Source organism: Amphibalanus amphitrite, unplaced genomic scaffold (assembly GCF_019059575.1).
Source record: "Amphibalanus amphitrite isolate SeventyFive unplaced genomic scaffold, NRLGWU_Aamphi_draft 001249F_arrow, whole genome shotgun sequence".
In the NCBI taxonomy this organism is placed as follows: Eukaryota; Metazoa; Arthropoda; class Thecostraca; order Balanomorpha; family Balanidae; genus Amphibalanus; species Amphibalanus amphitrite.
In genome coordinates, this window is record NW_024882742.1 from 138,876 (window position 1) to 148,297 (window position 9,422).

A 9,422-nucleotide genomic window follows, 5' to 3' on the forward strand; every position below is an offset into this window, starting at 1 on the left:
CATATACATAGGCACTAAACGTTTAAACATCTTCGCAAGAAATGGATGATTGCTCGTGTAATAAGCCAGTAACACTATATATAAGCGCAGCAATAAACGGCTAAATCAGGTCATGAATTGGATGTCGCGAATATTTAGAGCCTATAGCCCTACCATATGGCCTTGCCTCATGCCTGTAGCAAAGAACAAAGTAATTGGTCAACGTTTAGCCAGCGTACACAGTCAATATCCATAGCATTTCGGCGGGAATCATTTAAGCTGCTCGTGCACGGAGTAATAAATATTTACAACCTACAAGAGCTAAACTGCAGAACAGCTAGTAGTTAAACTGCTCAAATCAAATAGTGGTCACTAAATGTTCGTATTCCAGGGGCTTTGCCGAGGAAGCAATTTACTCGTACTGTGCACACAGCAACTATTCAGAAATTGAAGGCGAATGTGCATTTGAATGTTGAAAGTCATCAGTTAGATATATCTGAAGACGCCAGACTTTATTGTCAAGAGCCACTTCTCAACGTGAAATGGCACACATGCCACATAAATTGCACGTTACAAGCTGCTTCGCTGTACCTAAGGTAATGCGAAACCCCACTGTTCAGTTCGCCCCGTCCCGAGTCGTGCACTGCTTTGCTGACGGAGCCGGCCGCGGAGCCACACATCAGTCCACACGGGCCGCATTAACACACCGTAAATACAGCGCAGTCCGGTGGCATTAGGCCGCCCTTGGCCTGCAAAGCGGCGGCGAATCCCGGCCGGCGCGGCCCGGGATAGGCGGCTGCCGTGATAGATGGGCCGTCTCCGGCCGGCCACCGGCACGCCGCGGAGGTGCGGGGCGGGGCCGGCCGCCTGTCAACGGCCACGCGCCCGGCGCCGAGCGGGGCCCGCCGGTCATTACCGGCCGCTCATTGGCTGCCACTAATTGACGGAGTGCTTTATGAGAGCGGCCCCACAGGCGCACTGCTCGCACGGACTGCAGCGGGCACTCAGTGCCGATCAGGGAGCGACGTATGCGCCGCCCGAGAAAGGGGCGACCAATTTGGGTGATCTACAGACCAGCGAACGACAAACTGACCGTGAACATTCATGCAAGCGGTTTAGGCGAGCCGTGACCGAAGGCGAGTCCTGACCACGCCCGGTGGGGCCCGACTCTGACCTGGATTGTCCTTCCTTGTACGGATTCAATTGATGTAAATCGTATTCAATACCCCGGTAATGGTGGCCAATGGCGCGGCCCACGCAGTTGTGGTGGCCTTGCAATCGCTGCCCGGTGCACAAATACAAACAGTACGATAGATCATTAACAGAAGTTCCGGACTGGTTTAGGGACTGATTTGTGACTACACCACACTGACAGGAGGTAAAGAGCTGCGGAGATATAACACGTCAAATGCAGTCTATCAGTTCATACTTAGCAGTGCTTTTCACGTCGAAATCAACGACCAATGGGTCGCTGGAAAGCACAGCTAGACAAATCGATCGATAACTACAAACCCTCACAGATGAGATGATGCCCCAAATCAGAGCTCAGTCAAACCAACAGCATGTCTTGAGCCCCACCAAACGGCGCTGATATATCAGAAACATAAACTGATGGATGACGGACAGCTCAGCTAGTGATCCATCTACTCAGCAGTCTGCCGTGGCCGGCCTGTTCAGCACCTGCCGTGCCCGTCTGCTCGCCGATCAGCGATTCGTCCTGTCAAAGACATCCTGATCCAGCATCACTCTGAACGTAAACCAGTCCCTGGCTTCCTGCCGCGGCCGGCTCAGCGCTGGCCGGGCGCCTCGCTGTCCGAGAAGCGAGAGGATTTAAAAGGGTCAGGGCCGCCCATGGTCGGAGAGCGGCCGTGCGCGCCTCCGAAGCCTTCCGTGTCGGTCAGAAGCGCACGACTCGACTGTCGTCCTGTGGACAGTAGCACACGGTCACTGCGGAGATGGCCCGGCGCCAGCGGCCGCGGAGCTGTCGGATAAAGGGCCGATCTGCCGGCCACCCTCTCACCACCCACTGCCGGCCGCCAGTCAGGAAGAGGGCCCGACATCGAGCCGGCTTGTGTCGAGCTGCTGTCCTCTGGTAAAGAGACAAATTAGTTCCGGACGGCTGAGCATTCAGCTTAGCTCAACTACCAGCTTAGCACATCGAAACTCCCGACAGGAGGTTCATTGTCACCCTCGTAAGCCTCTCAGATAATCATCAACATCGCTGTGTACGGCTCAATGTGAAGCGGAGATGTTCTCTGTGGTGCATTCACATTTCACAAATAGTCGTGACAACTCATGTTCGGTTTACAGCAGTGGTGATTTGCGATTAGGGAGCGCCGTTTTAACCCTTGTAGAAAATAAATAACTCAACCGTTCCTACAATTTCAAACTGAGGGTCACAGTGGCACCAGGAAGAAACCCATCTCTGTGTTATTATATCCATTCTATTCGGGTGTAGGATATGCCAGTTTTTGCGTGCCGATGTGCGCCGGCGTCGGACAGCCGCTCCCACCGGTCGTCGGTTAGTGTTTCACTTCCTTCCCGTCCTCCCCGTATTTCCGCATTGTGGCGGCACCCGGGGTGGATCGGGGCGGGCCCGATGTCGGTCCATCTGTCCATCACACCGATGGGGGTGACCTCCACCGTTTGGCTCGGACTGGTACGGTCGGCCCGGGCGGGGCAGGGCGGAGCGGGCGGCCCTGTGGACCGTCCCAAAACCGATCACAGGGACACACCTCCCGCCCCACCCTTCACAACGGACGGAACTTTTCACTGATGAAGCTGCCCAGAAATTGTCTCATAGAAGACTGACTTTTCACCCTTGAGCAAGAGAGATACCGAGCTTCACAGCATAACGGAGTCAAACAGAAAACACAGGCAAAATCATTGGCCCCATAAGTAGGAACCATTAACGGAAGTTTGTTCATACACCACTCGCTGATTGCAGGTTGCCAAAGGACACCGTTGTCCGAAAATCTGCAGTCGTGTGATACCTGTCTCGATAACTACTAACTAGCCACCGTCCATGGGGACTCGGGATGTCTGATCCCATCACATGGCCGGCAGCAAGCGAATGTGGAAGCACCCTGGGCTCGACGGAATCTCAGCCATCAGGAAGGGCCACTCTGTCACACATGAACCCTTCAGATGGATGAGATATGGGATGAAGCCTTGACTGAGAAGGTTTGTGGTCACCGGTCACATTCCGGAGGCCGGAGGTGACGCTGGCAGTAGCCATGCGGTTGTGGCGTAATTCTATCCGCCCGGTGACCACTACCGACCGATAAGACAGCGGGACCTTCATGACTAACGCTTGCGGTACGGCAGTCTTCCGTTGTCCGTACTAGAGGTGGCAAAAGATGAAAATTTTGGGAACCAGTCTCGAACCAGACCCGGCTGGACATTTCTGGAACCAGTCGGACCCGGTCTTAGTTGGAATCGGAACCAGTTGGACCCGTTGCCCAAAAGTCAATCAATACAAACTACTTGTGGGTATCATTAGTTGCATCATGTAAAACAGCCTATTTCCCACTGGGAATACTCGTGAGCTACTGTGTGCAAAGAAACATTCACTTCATAATTTGCAATAATGTGCAGTGTGCAAGATGTGTAGTTTATGGTAGGACACGGTTGGATCCGTCAGAAAATTTCCAGGAACCGGTCTGGACCCATATGGGTCCAGACTGGTTCTTTATCCTTGGGTCCACATTTTGCCACCTCTAGTCCGTACCCAGGTGTCGTCTCCTTTACTTCAGGTGTAGAGGCTTCAGTAAACGCCACCCAAGCTCAGTAGATGAAACGACGAGCAGGAAATCGCAAGGAAAAGCTCGACCGACTGTTCACTCCCTGTTAGAGCCGTCCCACATCCAGACACATCGTTGGACCGATCGCGGACAGGAGATGAAAGATGGACGCATAAATACTACATACCGCCCGCTGCCCGAACCAGTTCAGCATGACCAAGCAGTAAAATAGCGCGCTAGCGTGCACTATCGGATCCCTCACCCACAGCCTGATTGCAAGTACACTGCACCATGCAAATCTGTGTGCCCCCTCCCCAGTCGCCTGAGGCAGCCTGATGTTAGGTGACCCATAGACGATCGATTGGACCACATTGCAGACAGCATGTCTCGCACACCGATTGTTTTTACCATTGCAACTCGCCATCCATACCATGAGGGAGAAGCAGCAGAGCTTAGTAATCATATAAGATGAGGAAGAGCTTTTCCATCTGAGAGATCAATCCTTCACGGGAACGATGTTTACAACAAAGAAAACGTGGCAAAAGGTTGGTAGAACAATGAACATACATAGTACTGAGTAGCCCCCTGTTTAAAAGAAAAACATAACACAACATTTCTTCAAGGTGATGTTTGGAATATTTAAACGTATAAAAAACATGAATACTTTCAAGAACTCAGCTACCACGGAATAAGAAACAAATTCCCCAATAAATAATCTAAATCCGACGTAAGCAGTGGCCTTCAGAACAAAACACCTTTCAAGGACTTCCTGCCCGAGTAAGAACACCGCGTCCCTCTCCGTCAGACGCGTGCTCTGTATCGGCGCCTGCTCGGGTCATTAGCGGTAATTTAATCCGCCACCTTCTCAAGTCACCTCGGTCTCGCGTTCACTGGTCTGCCGGGGCCCGCAGAGTTACGGCGGCTGGAGTGAGCGCTGCGCCGCGGCCGGTCCGTCACCGGCGATAGCACACCGCCGCGCCCCAGCGCACTAATTAATTACGGCGCTGACGGCGCCCGGCACCATTAGCGGCTGAGTTGTGCGCGCGAGGCCGACGCACGTGCGTGTGCGTGACCACGGCGCACCGACCGGTCACGCACCGCCGGCCGGGCCGTGCGGCCACGGCCAGACCCAAATAGCTCGGTACGGCGCGCCGTCAGGCGTGGAGACACATCAGTCCTCATATCAACAGCTCTGTCAACGGTATGGTGAAGACTAGAGGCATTATATTCATCCGAGGCTTATTTACTACCACATTACCAAACACAAACACTATACTAAAATGAATGCTTAGAAACTCAAGAACACTAACTGAAGTAAAAGATGAACACATGCGCGCGCAATGTGCATTGTGCATGCCACTTGTACTCATCCATGCATACTGCATTCAAACATAGAAATGTAAGATCCGCCTAGCAACTGGTTGGATAATGCATAATCTTATTTTGTAACATTACCTATAACGAACTTGCAAATAAAAAAAATTCCACATTAATCGAGTAATCCACCACTGCCATCCTGCTGTCAATATCTGGCAGCCGAATAGATTCAATTTCGTTTACTAGCAATTAAATAAACAAAATTATACTCACACAAAGGTAAGATATTACATAACTAATTCCGCAAGTGGGTTATGTAACACCAGCTAGCTCTTGCAAATCTGTCTTCGATGCAGTAATGATGTTGTGATCCGTTTAGATTAAACGAATCCTCAAACACGCCTTAAAAATTTTCTGCTCAAAAGCGCAAATCCCTTGAAACATTTCAGCTGTGCTAATATTCGTCCTTGTATGGTCTCTCAACCTTCAAATGGTATTAGGTCCTACCCAAACCGCCTCATCATACCATGTTAGTGATATCACGATACCCAAAGAACAGGCGCTGGATTTTCCGGCCCCGGAACCACAGCAACGTCAGGCTCCTAGAAAACGCACCCATTTATTCTATTTTATTGACTCCATGAAGATGACATAACGATTTCGTTTATGCATATCGAGGACGGCGCGTAATCTATCTGTGCCATCTGAGCAGCGCTCAAAGACAACGGTTGGAGCAGCGGTGAGTCAACTCGGCACGCGCGGCAGTGTATCGCCATCGGGTTCAGTGCGTCATGCTCAGCTCCGGAGGACAGGGTGCGGTGTCAGGACCGCGGGGAGGACGGAGGAAGCGTCACTCCTCCTCGGGTCAGAACAGGGAGCCGGGGTCGGATACAGGTCAGCCGCCGCCAGCGGCCGCAGCGCTACTCGGAACTGTTACCCAATAATGCGTCATCGAGGCACGTAATCTACGCTATGAGAGTCACGGGAGATCGCTGGCCATGGTCGTATCAGTCATCGTGGGGAGACGGCCACCCACTACACGAGTTAACGTCCCGACAGCCGCATCAGTCTGCACCTGGTAGTCACATGAAACCACAGGTTTTGTATCAGCTATTCATCAGGCAGCCACTAACGTCCCTTCATTGTCCGTGCAGCTGCCGACTGATTTCAAATTGAGATTAATGAAGTATGGGTACCAATACCAACGGTAGGCATATCAGTACACATAAAGCTAAACAGAGGCAAGATTCGTCAATCCCCACAACCACCCACTCTCAATATACAACACAGATGAGCAATTCTCAAAAGTGCGTAGGCGATCAAATTGATCGATGCTGCATAACAGCACCAAAAAAGTCGGACCATAAAGGATGCAGTTGAATATTGATCAGCTACCGCGATTCCCAGAAGTGTGCGCGTACATACAACGAGCCGATCCGCGCGGCACGTTGGAATGATGATTGATTACGTTTCGAGATGTCGCCTTATAGCCTTCCGGCGTCGAGTCTTCAGGCGCGTAATCCTTCAGCCCACACGCAGTGATTCGTTGGATGATTCATCCGAAGGAAGGAGTTGGTAACCTTGCGCATCTGATGAGCTAACATTTTTCTGCGCTGCCACCGATAAATACACTTGCCGACTGAAAACTCATCTTGAAAAGAAATGCATCAACTATGCACTGGAAGACGCTTAGCAATAAACATATGTTATTCTCAAGATCCTATGCTTTCATATAACTACCATCTGTTACCTAACATCTAAATTAGATGTTCGATAGTACATATATATGTGAGCGGAGTATGCTGCCGAGCGATCGGTGCTATATGCTTAGCAAGCGTTACAGTCGCTAGCGACTGGTGCTACATGCTTAGCCAGCGTTGCAGTCGCCAGCGACTGTAGCTCAACACAAGCCAATAACACCATGTGTGTAAACAAGGTGCGTTACACGGAACAGGCGATACCGCATCAGGTACCGACCCAATCAACAATCACAAAATAGATATGCATAGCTGCCAAAACCAAAATTCAATAGAAAAAGAACTATCCAATCGGAACCAGCCGACTGTTTCATCATCGATGACTGACAAAGCGCTGACTGTTCATTACACTTAGGTGGTCAATCAGCGAGCCACCAGGAACGCAGAGATAAACTGACCAAGCAGAGATGCGCGGAACACGCGGAGGTAGAAAAGAACTTGTCATCAAATATAAGGTCCTGTTTTGAGTTAATTACAAATCGATACACGAATACACAAAAATAACTGGAGAAGGCGGACGAAACAGGACCAAACAGAACATGGGGCACGAAACAGGAGGACGCGTGGAGAGAAATACCTATAGACAGAACTGAGCGAGAAAGCCGCGGGTCGTCGGCTGCCGCCATCTCCTCCTCGGTATCTCCTCAGACTCACGGGGCAAGACGCTCATTAAGCACAATCAACACACGCCGAAATAGGCAAATTATGTTCGCGTCACAAACATATTTCACCTCAAGCAAAAACAAACAGGAACTCCTTCAAATCCTCGATCATCCGACACCTGCATCAGGAGATGGCTAATGAGGAAACCGGCGGAGGCGCGGCGCCTTTTGGCATTCTGGCGTCATTAGAGGCTGCGGTACGCGCCGGCGCCGGGTCAAGGGTGGCGGAATCGACGCGCGCGCGCCGCTCGGCGCTGACCACGAGCCACAGGGGATGATTGGACACGCGCCGCACAAAGCAGCGCCATTCATCTCAAACAGTCGGCCGACGCCGGCAGCCAGCCCCCAGACAATGATGGACTGTCGGCTACGTGACAAATATGTGGGGATTTCTGTTGTTCCCTTTGCTGATTAGGGGAAACACGCCCGGGAAACTAATAAGCCACGTAATTATGGTCATAGAAGAGCATAGAAGAAACATAAATCTCAGTAACCACCAACACAACAACTCGGTTAGCATTTTATTCCAATTTATCAAGTGCGCCAGCATTTCATTAACAAGACACAAAAGCAAAGCTCCATTGAGCTACAGTGGGTCACGATTGTTCAGGGGCTTCGTTTACTGAGTGCTATGCATTGCGAACGCTATTTATTGCGTTGTACGTGATTCCAGAAATTGATAAATATTTCTTCTCCGATTCGATCCTAATATCACACTAATGTAATTTGACCACAAATAAGCGCCTTGTCATAGTCTAGTCTTGAAGTCATGTCATAAATGTCATAACAAATAATAGTCTTGTGGGTCAATGAATAGACCCTATCCCGAAATTTGCCTTAAATGCAGAGCAAAAGCTTCATTTACCAATCCAACATGCCCCTTCAAAGGGCACAACTCCTTCTATGACCCTCTTTTAGGGCTGCCAGCTTGGCCCTAGTTCTATAACGTTCAGGTGTGTAGTTCTCGCCGTCCACGCTGCCCCGAGGAGGCATGGACTCATCCACGGTACAAAGGCGACTCAGTCACCAGGGTCGCCTTCTCTCCCATCCCAGACCGTCGGTCGGCGGACTGGTCACAAGGTCGGGGCGCCGAGCACAAAACACGGCGGGGGCAGCCGGCGCGGTCAGCGGCGTCAGAGGTCGGCCGGCAGCGCGGTCACGGACCGAGGACGACTCACACTCCCGGTCACGGACCGAGGACGACTCACACTCCCGGTCACGGACCGAGGACGACTCACACTCCCGGTCACGACGTCACGGACACGACGCGGAAGCTGCGGCAGCCCCAACCGCGCTGAATGGTTGTCAAAACACCGACGAGTTCGCTATGTTGTGGCGATGACAGATGATGGAATGAGATAGAGCGATCAAACAATCCATATCTGTTATTTGGATGAAAGATCGCACATAATTGAAAATGTGGGAACACGAGACCACGCCCTTTGTTTGCAATGTTGAGTATGCAAATCAGACAGGGCTAGGGAGAGCGCATCTTCGCTCTTAAAATGAAAAATAGAACACCTTGCAAACCAGGCTCAGTGGACAACGATTAAATAAACATGTAAAAATGCTAAGCTGTGCGAGCACCTTGTGCAATCGCAGATGTAGCCGTCACCACCGATCAAGAACGTCTACGTGGTCAAAATGGGTGCGTGACAACGGCGCAGTGCGTTCAACAAAACACCGCGTTCATTTACGAATGATTTATTTCACTTTAATGATTTGATTTATTTATTTCATTTACGAATGAAGCACTGAATTGGAACCTTCGTTATGCATACGAGATCATACCAACAATGAATACGAGACGGAGATTCATTGAACCAGCCATCATTAGTAGACGACGACAGAGGCAATATTCCCGCAAATCCCGCCGCAAACCACGCAAACCGAGAGCATTTCTATGTAAAAAGCCGCATCAGCCGGCCTCTGATCTCAGAAGAAAGCGGAGCATTTCACGGTGC